Source organism: Photinus pyralis, unplaced genomic scaffold (genome assembly GCF_008802855.1).
Source record: "Photinus pyralis isolate 1611_PpyrPB1 unplaced genomic scaffold, Ppyr1.3 Ppyr1.4_LG9, whole genome shotgun sequence".
Taxonomy (NCBI): Eukaryota; Metazoa; Arthropoda; class Insecta; order Coleoptera; family Lampyridae; genus Photinus; species Photinus pyralis.
This window is the reverse complement of record NW_022170878.1, coordinates 24,117,217-24,131,550: the sequence shown is the minus strand read 5'-3', so window position 1 is coordinate 24,131,550 and position 14,334 is coordinate 24,117,217. Positions and strand designations below refer to the sequence as shown.

The 14,334-nt window shown below is 36.1% G+C and overlaps 1 long non-coding RNA gene across 1 annotated transcript in view; it reads left to right on the top strand.

The window, feature by feature from the left end:
- Window positions 1–12,229, top strand: part of LOC116181482 — a 48,203-nt gene extending 35,974 nt beyond the window's left edge. Inside the window, exon 3 of the long non-coding RNA XR_004147261.1 lies at window positions 12,188–12,229. This is a non-coding gene — a long non-coding RNA (uncharacterized LOC116181482). The remainder of the gene's footprint in view (window positions 1–12,187) is intronic.
- Window positions 12,230–14,334: the final 2,105 nt, after the last annotated feature.

The window sequence follows — 14,334 nt, the reverse complement described above, 5'->3', positions numbered from 1 at the left end:
TAAGTGTCATTTTTCATGCAAGTGATATCGTTGAATCTACGATTGTTCCGTTATACGAAAACCAATTACAAAAATGACGAAACGAGGTGAAACCACTGGAAAGTTGGCTATTTTTAGACCTTAAACTTAAAAAATTATGCATTTTCAACTTCCCTTATGCTATTGCTCTCAAAATTTGCATGTTGCAATACTCCTTCCTCTTTCCGTTCCGGAAGCAAAACCGATTTTCTTATTTTACACGGATCGTTTAAAGGGATTCCCAAAGTGGTCGATATCGACCCCTAGGTGTCGAAATCGATTTGCCAGGGGTCGACATAAACGAAAATTGAGTTTGGGAGTCGACGAGGTCTAAGAATCAACCCCTATTAAATTATTTGAAACTTTCAAGTACGGAGCGCGGCGAGGCGTTTCGGCGGACGTGAAGTTTCGGCAGGCAAGGCGTTTCGACGGACGAGGCATTTCGGTGGCGGGACTTTTCGGCAGAGGGGTGCGCGATAAGGCGGATTATATACATACTGATTTAGAGCAAAGGCATTGCGAATTAATCCACGAATCCTCCGCTGAAAAGTACCGCCGTCGAAAAGTCCTGCCTTCGAAACACCTCGTCTGCCGAAACGCCTCGTCCGCCAAAACGTGAGGTTCACCGAAACGTCATGTCCGTCGAGACGCCCCGCCGCCGAAACGCGCTCCACCGAAACGTCCGTGTCCGATTTGGCTATGGTGGTCTAAGGTATCAGTTCATTTTAGAAAAGAGGTCTCCGGCCCAAAATAGTTTGGGGATCCCTGCTTTAAACCATACTTCATACATTTTTTCCTGTTTTTAGATATGAATAAAATTCTGTAAGCCCTATTAAACTTATTATAAGTGTAGTGTGATGTCGTTCTCTCGTAAGCAGGTTACGCAATTGCATAATTATGTTATAAATAATTGTTCGCTTAAACGTTGTGTGATGATTAAGGACCTTGGCGTAACGTTTGATTCTAAACTGAACTTTAATACCCACATTACCACCATTTGTTCTGAGGCGTTAAAGCTCTTTTTAGGCTTTATTTTTAGGAATTCAAGAGAGCTGAAATCTGAAGATGCTCTGAAGACACTATATAATACACTCGTACGCACTAAACTTGAGTATGCTTCTGTGGTTTGGTCGCCAATTTACATCACCTACAAAATTAAACTTGAAAACATTCAAAGACGTTACCTCAAATATTTACTATACCTATTTACGCCACGGTGCATTCCCAGAGAGAGGTGTAGATTATGGCTCTCTGCTTCTCGAGGGTGATATTGGAGCTCTTGAACGTCGTAGGGAATTTCATCAAGCCAGGTTTATTTACAACTTGATCATTAACAAAATTGACTCGCCTGCACTCTTGGCGCGCATTGGTTTTCATGTGCCTCAAAAACATCTCAGGAGGAAAAACCTGTTTGTTTATAAACAATCCTTGTGTACGTCACTGATATCGCGTATGTGTGCCTGTCTTGAATCGGTTAATCGACATGTTGATATCTTCAACTGCAACGTGCGCGATATCTCTATCTGTTTTCTGTGATATTTGTATACTAGATTTATTTACATTATTTATATTTACATTTATTCACTTTCTCATCTGTAATTAGGCTCTGCTGTTAGATGGGAAATAAAATATATTATTATTATTATGGTCGGTGTTTCTTGTGAGAACTCAGGTCTAGCCTGGTTAACTAATCGCACGGATTAAAAATCAAGTAACGATTAGTGTCTGTGTCTGTGTCTGGTGAAGTTATGTAGGGTCCTTAAAAAAAAAAAAAAAAAAATCACACACGTACATTGGACATCTAGGGATAATGTAATTCGTACTTACCAACATACCTATTGATGGGCACAATAGCCAACGCTATCAGGAAAGAGGAAAACAAAACAAAAAAAATTATTATAATAATTCCTGTAATTTTATTAAATGGAGTTTATTGTGTAAGTGTTTCTTTGGCTTTGCGTTTGGGTTGAATACGAGTGGGTTGTGATAACGTGGTGTGCTTCTGTGAAGAAGGACTTTTGTGTTTTTTAATTGTATTTATGGTGTTTCTTTGTTCCTGAGGTCGTATTTGTGAGGTTGCTTGGGTTTTTGGTGGAGATATTGCAGTATTTTGTGAGCCTGTGTTAAGGTTTTTGCGTTTCGGTTGTATACGAGTGGGTTGTTTCTGAGAAGAAGGAGTATTGTGTTTTTCAGCTGTGCTAGGTCGTGTGGGTGAGGGCGTCTTTGTAGTGCGTGTTGCGTTACTTGTATTTATTGCGTTTGTTTGTTCAGGAAGTTGTGTTTGTGTGGTTGGTGGAGTTAAGTTTGGAAATATTACAGTATGTTGTGTGTCATGTTGTGAGTCTAAAGTGCTGTTTAGGCTTTTGCGTTTGGGTTGAATACTAATGGGTTGTGATAATGTGGTTTGCTTCAGAGGTGAATCTCTGAATGTAGTATATGTTGTATCATTTGTTGTACTTGTTTGTTCGGTAAGTTGTATTTGTGTGCTTGTTTGGGTTAGAGGTGGAGATATTACAGTATGTTGTGTACCGTGTTGTGAGCGAGTACTGTTGTTTACATGTATACGTTGTGGATCATTTCTGTATGTAGTATCTTGTGTTATGTTTAGAAATTTACGAACAATATGGCATGTGTTGATAATGATTGCTTTTTGTAAATGTGTGTATGTGTTTTTGTCTAAACCTAATAGTTGTAAATTGTGGTGTATTGTCTTTGGTATAACTCCAGTAGCACTAAGAATAATGGGAACTATAACAGTAGATTTCATTCTCCATTGCGTCTTAAGCTCGATAGCTATATCAGTGTATTTGCGGTGTTTTTCTGCATGTGTTTTAGTTAAGTTGTTAGTGTTGGGGATGGCAATGTCTATAATACAAATGGATTTTTGTGTTTTATCTATAAGCGTAATGTCTGGTCTATTATTGTGGATAGTTTTATCTGTGAGTAGTGTCCTGTCCCAATATAATTTGTGTGTGTTGTTTTCGAGTATGATCTGTGGCGTGTATTTGTAGTATGGTGTCGTATCTGTTATGAGATTGTGTTTAAGTGCTAATGTTTGATGTATGATTTTAGCTACCTGATCGTGTCGATGTTTGTATTCAGTTTGTGCAAGTCGTGTGCATGCCGATATTATATGTTGGATTGTTTCTGATGTTTGTGAACATAAAGTCGACAAGAATCATTTGTCACTGTTTTATCTTTATGTATGTGTTTTTTATAGTTGCGTGTGTTAATGACCTGGTCTTGTATTGCTAACATGAAACCCTCAGTCTCCATGAAGACATCACATTCAGACAACCAACTGTGCGTTGCTATAGAGTCAACACAATCCTGGCCAACCTCTTGTGGAAATCGTCCATGTAAAGGCTTTTGGTTCCATGTCTGTATATTATTTGTGATGTATGTAAGTTTGGATGTGGGTGGGAGTACATTAGTTTCGTGTAGGTTAAGTGGTGTGTAAGATTTGTCTGCATATGTTACTGTTTTGTGTAAGACTGAAGTATCTGATTTGTTATAAAAGTATTGTCGTAAATTGTGTATTTGTGTTTGGTGTAATAGTTTTATATCTGTAAGTCCTCTACCTCCTTCCGAACGAGGAAGGTACAGTCGTATAGTGGAGGAGTGAGGGTGATGTATATGGTGTTTTGTTAATAGTGTACGTGTGTTTCTCTGTATTTGTTCTAAATCTGTATTTGTCCAACGTATAATCCCGAAAGAGTATGTAAGTACTGGTATGGCATAAGTGTTAATAGCTTTGATTGTATTTCTACCGTGTAATTTTGTTTTAAGTATACTGCGTACTCTTTGTAGGTATTGTGTGATAAGTGTTTGTTTTATACTCGTATGTTTAATATGTGTATTTTGCTGAAAACCAAGATACTTATAAGTTTCATTCTCGTCCATGGAATTTATTAAATTACCCTGTTCTAGCTCATAATCTAAAAGTTGTCTTTTACCAGCTGTGATGTGTTGTGTTTTACATTTATCAATTCCAAAGTCCATTTGTATGTCACGTGAGAATGTTTCGGTAATGTGTAGAAGGGGATTAAGTTTTATGCTTGTGGAAGAGTATAATTTAAGATCGTCCATGTAAAACAGGTGTGTAATGTTGTGATGTATTTCGTGGTTGTGCTTAATATTGTACCCAAAGTTAGTAGTGTTTAACAAATGTGAAAGTGGGTTAAGAGCAAGACAAAACCAGAGCGGACTTAAAGAATCGCCTTGAAAAATTCCTCTTTTAATTTGTATTGGGTCAGTAATAAGTTTTGTGTCGTTTAGTGTAAGTATTAACGTAGTGTTCCAACATGACATTATGTAATTGAGGAATTGTGTAATATTGTTGCTGACTTTGTATATTGAGAGTACTTGTTGTAACCAAGAGTGTGGTACTGAATCGAATGCTTTTTTGTAATCAATGTATGCAGTGTGTATGTTTCGTTTGTTATGTCTGGATTTTTCAAGTATAACAGAGTCTATAATGAGTTGCTCTTTACAGCCTCTGGAATACTTTGTACACCCTTTTTGTTCTTCGTATAGAATGTTGTTATCAGTACAGTGTTGGTATATTTTGTTTGTAATGCATGATGTAAGGATTTTGTATATTGTAGGAAGGCATGTAATTGGTCTATATTTAGATGGGTCTTGTGTATTGTTGTCTTTTGGGAGCATGTAAGTGATACCTTATGTAAAGAATGCAGGAGTGCGATCTGGTGAATTAAGCAGTTCAGTAAATTGTTGCGCAAGGTAAGAGTGAGTGTAGGTAAAATATTTCCACCAAAAGTTGTGAATGTTATCAATGCCTGGACTTTTCCAGTTATGTAAGTGATTAATAGTTTGAATGATGTCTGTTGTAGTGATGTTTGTGTTATTCATAGGAGTAATGTATTCAGTGCGTGTGGTTTCTGTGGTAATCCACGGGGCGTGTGGATTGTGTTTAATGTCTTTGGTCCATAAGTCAAACCAGTATTGCTGAAGTGAGTGTAGAGATGGTGGAATGAGTTTTTCATTAGTGCTGTTTTGTGTTAGTGATCTGTAAAATAGTTTTTCGTTATGTTTAAATTGTGTGTTATGGCGCTTTCTGTCTGCAGTTTCCCTATAGCGTTTTAAACGGTTTGTGTATATTGATAGTTTTTGTGTGAGTGTATCTCTATGTTCGTTATAGTTTGTATTTTGTTCTCGTGTCGTGTGATTGTTTAGTTTTGTAGTTATGTGTTGTACTTGTCGTGTTAATTTTGAAGAACGAGTTCCTTGTATGTATTGTGTAATTCGACCCAAGTCACGTCTGATGTCATCGATGCGATTAATCAGGCGTTTTTCCCAAGCCGGGGGTGAGCGTTTTTTTGTTGTGTGGTGTTCTTTGTTTGTTGTTATTCTTGAACCGTTACATCTAGAAACTGCAACCGCACCGCAATACACAACAAAGTGTAGTTGATGTAAGCTTGTGTTATCGTTAATGTAATTTGGTAAAATGTGATCATTTAGTGTTTTTGAGAGTGTGCGTAATTTTGTAGTGTGACTTTGTTTAGGTATTCGTGCTCTTTGTGTTGGGTCAGTGTTTGAGAATTCTAACAATGCATTGTCAAATTCTTTTTGAAGGGATGTGAGTGTTTGGTTTATGTGATTATTTGTATCTATCGATTGCTGGGGTGTCGCAAATATCTGTATTTCAGTGTTGTTTAGAACGGGTGTATTATCTTGTACGATGAGTGTGTTGTTTGTGTTGAGTAGTGCTTCAATTTCGTGCCTGATTTGTTCCTGTGTGTCTAATGTAAGGAGTGTATTTTTAATGATAACTCTACGTTGGTCTGCAATGCGTTGTTCTGTCAAGTGTGCTAAATGTGGGTATTGTGTAATGAACGCGTGATATAGTTTACCTCTGTATGCTGTCCTGTCCGTTTCCATCTTCGTGATCTCCAGATACGTACCGAAAATGAAGCGATTCATCCCTTCGTCCCATTTCATANATTATTATTATTATTAGTATTATGGTCGGTGTTTCTTGTGAGAACTCAGGTCTAGCCTGGTTAACTAATCGCACGGATTAAAATCAAGTAACGATTAGTGTCTGTGTCTGTGTCTGGTGAAGTTATGTAGGGTCCTAAAAAAAAATAAAAGAAATAAATAAATAAAATAAAAATTCACACCCTCACATTGGAAATCTAGAGATAGTATGTATTTCATACTTACCAACATAGCTATTGATGGGCACAATAGCCAACGCTATCAGGAAAGAGGGAAACAAAACAAACAAACAAATCATTATAATAATTCCTGTAATTTTATTAAATGGAGTTTATTGTGTAAGTGTTTCTTTGGCTTTGCGTTTGGGTTGAATACGAGTGGGTTGTGATAACGTGGTTTGTTTCTGTGAAGAAGGAGTTTTGTGTTTTTTAGCTGTGGTAGGACGTGTAATTTTATTGGGTGGACCTGTCTTTGTGGTGCATGTTGCCTTACTTGTAGTTATGGTGTTTCTTTGTTCTTGAGGTTGTATTTGTGTGGTTGCTTGGGTTATTGGTGGAGACATTACAGTATTTTGTGAGCCTGTAGTGCTGTTAAGGTTGTTGCGTTTGGGTTGAGTACGAGTGGGTTATATATATTATTATTATTATTATTATTATTATTGACTTTAGAACCACTTCAATATTTTATCCAAAATCGTCATGAAACCTTCATTTTCCTGCCTACTTTATGTCAGGAAACTTTAGTTTCCGTTACAGAGGCAAACCAGGCCACTTTTCCTGCCGCCTGTCACTTCCATGCCGCACCTATCACATTGCTAAATGTCTATAGTGACTCCTGTCATCACTGACAGATTGACATTAATGAAAAGTTCTATATGAAGATTGAAATTCTATATTAAAATACGATTTCGGGTAAAATTTAATACACACCTCGTCAGTAAAATGGCACTACTTGACTCGGTAAAGTATTAAAGAGATCGTCCCCAAAGGGGCTTCGTCCTTCAATATTTCCTCGCCAGTAATCAGTCATTTGCTTGACTTTGATGTAAAAACTATTATTAATTGACGTATAGTTATCTTTTAGGGATTTAATCTTTTGAAATGAGCGGGTCAATATTTGCAATTGCTTGGATTTGTTCTAAACAGAGCTGCCAGAGTAGGTACTTTGAGGATAGTCAGAAAGTTTTGGATGCCCAGCTTTGTAAATTACTGGGTGTTCAGGTTTATAACCAAAGAGAATATGAAGCAAAGAATACGTAAGGCATTTCATGATACTCGTAGATATCTCCACAGAGAATGTAACTGAATCATTTCGCACTCGAACTCATATCTGCTTATGGAGGTCACTTTAAACATTTCCTTGATTTGATTCACCGGTTGTGTTTTTGTGGGTGTATAAATTAATAACATACAGCATGTTATCGTAATAAATTAATGGTTTTTAAGGTTCATCTATTTGAAAATGAGATTCAAATAAAATTTTGAATTCTGGAACTTTGCTTTACCTAAAAATAAGAAGCATAGGTACACGATTAGATACTGGAAACTTTTAATTTGTTTGAAAATCGTTAACCGGATCAATTTAAGTATTCCATGTGAAAAATAGAAATACTTTTAAAGTTGTCCAGATTCCCGAATCTCTGATTAAGATCCTTTGTGGCGATTGTGGAGACCAAGCTATGCTACATATAACAGTTAATATCCGTAAACGGTTGACAATACCAAAAAAAATGGTTAGACGATAAACAATACAAAGGTACATATGGTGTTCCATTAAAAAAAATGCGGATACACACGACTTTTATGGAACACACTTCTTGCCCAAAAATATCTTTGGATTATAAGGTTTCTCGTGCTTCAAAAATTTTGTTTAATACATTTTTTCTCTAATCTCCACCAGTATTTTATAGGAAACGAAGGCTTTGACCTAGCAATTTTTTCAAAATGAATCGATTAACTTGAAATTTTGACAGTAGGTCCCTACCTACTATCTATTAGGGACTATTTCCTACTAGTCCAACGATCAAAATCTATACCTATTATGTAAAAGGACGCCATCACACTGGGAGTGGTTGCACTCCATCTCGGGGATGGCAATTTTTTATTATAATTAGACCACAAAAATAGGTAGAAAATTTAATTTCAAGCAAAAAACGTTAATTTTTTTGTAAAATTAATTCCTTTGCAGTTTGTACCTAGTTGGTTATTCGAAACAAATTCGAAAAGTATGCATTCTATAAAAAATGGTTGAGATCAAAATTGTATAGCTTTAAAAAAACACAATAGTACATTATATACCAAGGTAGAGAAGTACAGTATTATTGCCTGAGCACCAAGATTACATCTCGAGGCGCTTCCGCCGAGGGGTGTAAGGTGCGAAGGCAATAATAGACTTCTCTACCGTGGTATATATACTATTTTTTTCACTACTAGCACTTGAAATCCTCTAAATTAACATATTATATTGATAAGAAAGTGAACGGTTGAACAGAATTTTTTGTTTATTAATTTAACATGTCAATCAAGTACGTAGAAGTACAAGTCAAACAGGCCGTATTTTGTTCTGTCATTGAGATATTTTCAAAGAGTAATTTCGTTCGAATTTTTTCAAAATGTGATAATTTTCGGTATGTAATTTCTCTGGAAATGGCGGATGGTGGCAATTATTCATTTTAAAGAACTTGTCCAAACGTTTATTGAGCGAAATTTCGGTTTGTTTTCTAAAAGTGACAGCGTGACAGTTCTCATTATTGAGTACTAGTTAATAATGTCCACATTATTAACCACTTTGAACAAATGCCGAGAAAGCCTACTTTACAAGTGGAAAAAAGGTTAATAATCATGTCATCAGACGCTAGTAGTGAAAAAAATGGTTTTTTAATTGTCGCTGTTTGACCAATACAGTATCAAATTAGGTACACCTTTTTAATTCAAAATATTTTGCTCATCAGAAATGTTCTGTGCGACAAAAATTGAGTGTGATACAGACGTTTAAAACATGTATTTGTATGCGAACACTTTTAAGCTCATCCCTTAGTTTTAAACTGGCAACTCTCTATGGGAAGCCAGCAAACGATTAAACGACTGACCATTCAAAGCCCACCAATTAGAAAGGCAAACGGAAGCTGGGTACGTAGATTCGTAGCAAACTTTTTATAATATTGGATACCATCAATAGTGAAGTGTAAGTTGAGCTTAATCCCAAATTTTTATGGTAATCGATCCATTTTGAAAAATTGGTAAGTTTTGCATTATGCTTTATTCCTGGACCACAGTTTGAGTTTGCTTATCTATCTAATTTTACTTGCCATATTCTCCTTTAAATATAGGAAAATTTACAAAGCGAAAGTTTAATTTTATATCGGCAAATGTGACCTTAGTAAACTGTGAATCACGGAACCGAATTACTCAGATACGTGTAAGGTGAATAAGTATGCCGAATGTTTGATTTGATGTATATTAAATAGTCAGTTACATCGTGGTTACAATTCAGTGTACACGTATTAATAATTGTGGACTTTTGAAGTGTGCTTAGATCGGAAAATGGTTGAACACCGAAGGAGGACCAGAACAAGGTACAGAAGTTTTTAAATACTCGTAGAGTTAAACTCTGTTTACAGTTTGAATTTCGTTGTTTATAATCTTTCAATGTTTTGGAAAAAACAGTCTCTAAATAAGCACTAACCAGTCAGTATTATCAAAACTCACTATCTGTAATTACATTATCTTCCATTGCAAACTTCGAACGGACATTCGTCTCTAAAACGAAAGTTACCATTCCGTTCTTTTTTTCGGTATTGTAAGTGCCACTGTCCGTCTGTTTTTGCAGAACCATCTTTCTGCAATTGATCTGTCGGTCTGAGATCGCCAAGAGGGAAAAATCATAGCAGGATGATTTTTAGACAATAGATTGTGAGGGTTGTGCAGGTGCTAAATTCGCGCATATTTTCTACGCGGTTTTTTGTTTCATAAGGTCGTACTGTAGATGACCAGATTTTTTGTACATATCTATCTCAAGAAAATGTTTTTGCATAGATTTTAATAGGGAAGTTAAGTATAAATCATTTTCCATCGAAAGCCATTCTTTGGTGCCCATTGTACCCTATTGTTTCCATAGACAAACTCTACCTTACTTACTTAGGGCATCCTTAGCCGAAATTGATATGTTCAAAAATCCCAACTTATGACTGCAGTTCAAAATAAATTTCAGAGATGTGTTTCCAAATTTCTCACTAGTTCTCTTTGCGCGTATAATAGTTGGAGATGTCTTTTTGTAAAATCCTCGTTGAAGTTCTTGGAGGAATCACAATCTTAGAACTTTAAAGTTTAAACGATCAATTTTTTCTATCGTTAGAATGAAAAAATTGGACTGTAGCAGGTACGCGATTATTGCAACCGGAAACTTTCACTTAGGATTCTGGATATGTACTTTTCAGTTTTGTAAATATTGTTATAACATTTCTACTCCAAACGGTCCCAAAATGAAGGCGGAAATCCCTACAGGTGGGGCCAGTATGGTTTTCATATTGTTTAGTACCTAATTGCGGTAATGTCGGTAATTGTCGGTGTAAATCTTGGAACACGGATTTTACTCGAACATATAATTTAAAAAAATCAAAAGGAAGAGCCTTTGGCGATATAAAAACATTAAATACATGTATACATAAGATTTATGCATGCATGTGTATGTTTAACATTTGACTGGAGACACTTTTGCACTGATTACTCACGGAAAATATATTAAATGTGGATCATTAATACAGCAGAATTAAGCATGAAATAAATGTTTCCTCTACAAAGTCATCAGAATCAACAGACCACTTTAAATAATAGTCCACAACTAAGCACATTTGCATGAAACCCTTAACCGAATAAATTTAAAGGTCTATTAATGATACCCCATAGGTTTATTTTTCAGCATCAATTATGTACGAACCCTTAAATCTGTTTACCTTTGGTTACAGCAATAAAGCTTGCGAAAATAAATTGTCAAATGAGGTTGCTCTACTTTCCCACTTACGTACTGAATTAAAAACGGCATAAAGCGAGTAAAACGTCCGAAAGAAAAATCTCCGGTGCATTCCTTCGTGTATGACACCAGAATCAATATTTATTACCGTCCAACCAGCAGCTGTTTGCGAACCAAACAACTGTGATTTGAACTTTACTCGTAATTTCACAGGCACATCACTGGTCGTCCGTCTCTCTCCGGCAAATGGGTAGTGTAAAATTTTTTTCATTCATCCACGGCCAGTTTATATTGTTTAGAGGAGCAAACCGCGGGCGGTCTTCCTATATGGGGATGATTTGCGTTCGCTCCTCTCGGTTATACCCCTGCTTTAATATCAACGCATACGGGAACTTTAAATGGCGGACTGAAACACCTCTTCATTTATCTAAATCCGCAATTTAGATCGACCCCAAGCTGATATTGCAGTCGGGACATACCATATGGCATATTTTTAAACTTGCATGACTTTTTCAATTGTATTGCACGATAATTATATGTGCGTAATGTCCTACTGATTGAAACGTAATTAAAGGAAGTACCGTTGGTTTTTACCCCAATTTATATGTCCACACAAATTTTACACGATCATCCACCTCGGCTAAATAATAAAATTTGCATATCTTTGTTATTATATTACATAAATAATCAATTGCGGAAAAAAAAACTGAAAAACTATGGAAGTCGGTTGTGTTAATTAATTATTATATTCACTACTAGTGGGGTGGAAAACAAACGATAAACGATTTGTTAATTACATGGAAGCAAAGAAATTTAAGTAAATCTACATGCCTAAAACATATTTACTGTGGCGTGCGTCTTCCGAGGCGTTTCAGAACTATGCGGGTTTTCTTTATTTTGAGCTCTTAAATTTGATTATGTAATTTAATACGACTACTATATCTAAAAAAGTCTACGTTTTCAGAGTATGTGTATGTATAATGAAAAATATGGCCCCTTCGACCATGCAGACGTGCGCCACTGATCACAAATTTAAAGTACGCTTCTTTTGGTTTTGAAGATTCAGTGTCTCAAGCAAAATTTGCACCCTGTAGAGTGTAGACGATTGGTATGCATAAAAATAATCCAATTAAGTTTAGTCAAAGTTAAATCTTAAATACAAATTTGCAACAAATCAGTTTGCAAAAGTTGAAAATTCAATTTTGTATTTTATTGATATTAATGGTTCTATTTGTTCCAGAAGGTCTATATGATGTCCTGCGTGGAATTGATTCAATACTGGGTAAGTTTACTTTTAACTGTGTAACTTAAAAAACGCACCACATATACAGGGTGATTCCTATAGTACCTGCCACCGTTTGGGAGCGTATAGGGGGTGCCTAGGGGAGTATTTTGATATAGGACACTTGGGGTCGGAAATCTAAAATAAGGGCGCAAGAACCAAATTTATCTTCTGGAATTTCACGCCTGTATGTAGGCAACCCAACCGACCGACGTTTCGCGCGGAGCGATGCAGAGCGAGTTAGCGCGAGGAAGCGACATGGGAGGGAAGGAGGGTAAACGACAGTCAAAAGCAATAACGTTTACAAGTGTTCAACGTGGCCACCGTTGTTCTCAATGCACTTCCTACATCTAGCCAACTATTATTATACTATTGCCATAGTGTTTATTCACTTGATACGCGTCGTTGCAGACGGGATGTCGTGGGTTTAAACAAAATTCTGATCAAGTGTCAGCCACACATCGCCGCCTGAGATCCTCCGTGTGCACCGCCGGCCGGTTGGGTTGCCTACCTACAGGCGCGAAATTCCAGAAGGTAAATTTGGCTCTGGCACCCTTATTTTAGATTTCCGATCCCAAGTGTCCTATATCAAAATACTCCCCTACGCACCACCTACACGCTCCCAAACGGTGGCAGGTACTATAGGAATCACCCTGTATGTAATGTTGGTCCAATCAAAAAAAAACGGCGTTAAATGATCCTAAGGTTACTATAATTATTAATTAATATTTGTTTTTGTTGCATCTCTGATTGTCTTCTCACTTGAAAGCGAATTTTTGTTGTTTTATGCTTGCCGGGAAAGCCGTCAAAAAGGTCATCCTATCATAGCAATTGACGACTTGTCAGTATTTCCCCAAGCACAAGAAACAAATCTCAATCAGAGAAATTTATGGCAATGTAACTCGATAAATGATCATTGAATTCAGGTTGAAAAATCTTGTGAATTTCTAGAAAGAATACACTTCCCAATTACAAAATGTTTGGGTAACTTTGAAATTGCAACCAATGAATTAAATAATTTACATTTAGCGAAATCCATCTTTCTTAAGGAACGGGGAAGTGTTTGAAATTCACATTTAAAAAACGGAATTTGTTCTTGAATAATATACATTTAATCAAAGCAACATTTAACAAAACCGGCTGATGCTATTTTTTCGTTGAAATGCGTTCAACTGCAAAGTCAACGTAAATGACCAAAGGCGCATTTTTTATATTACAACATCGTCACTGTAACTGTGGAAATTAACGTTATTAAAATGTCGTTGTTGCAATGTTAAAGTGTTAAAAGTTGAACTAACGTAGTTATGTATTGTGCCGGATTTGGGATTACCATCTAACAGTTTTTAAAATGGGATTTATGGGCACAAGGAGTACCTAAAGTAAATTTTGAAAGTTCGTTAATATCTTATTTTTATTCCCCTGACTTACCTTCGTAGAAATTTGGGAATTTTTTATATTATTTTATGTTTTGAAATTGAGGCACTACGTATCCTGTGTGAGAGGAAACTACAGAAAATACAAACACCATGCCACGATAAACGCGAAGTCGTAGGTCTATCACAGAAATTAATAAATAAAGGATCAAACAAAAGAGTTGACGCAGTCTTCCACACAAATTCGAGTAAACTTATATCCAACAAAAAGGGCATTGCTGCTGTGTTTTGCAAAAGTGCCCGTTTACGCAAGTATGATATTATGATACGGTTCTCAGATATTATTAATTATCCTTGTTGCCCTTACGAAAGTCTACTCAGAGCAGGAGGTAATGATATTTAATTATCCTGTGTAGTCAGACAACAAATATAAGAAATCCAAATCATAATATAAACAAAAGCTGGTAAATCGCGGGTTGAATAAAATTACCGGGATAAACGTCAAGCAATGAACTGAATCCCTGCGTTTATCCCAACCGTCATTATGTCATTAATTTTAGTTCAAGGGATTGTATATAATAAGGCAAAGTTACTAAACCTAAATCTCGTTGAAAAAAACAGTAAAATAGAACTATATAAGATTTAGCTTAGCAATAAAAATTTTAGAATAATAAATAAACGCTGCCGTGTTAGTTCATTATTAACTAATGGAATACCAAATTTGTTAGTAAT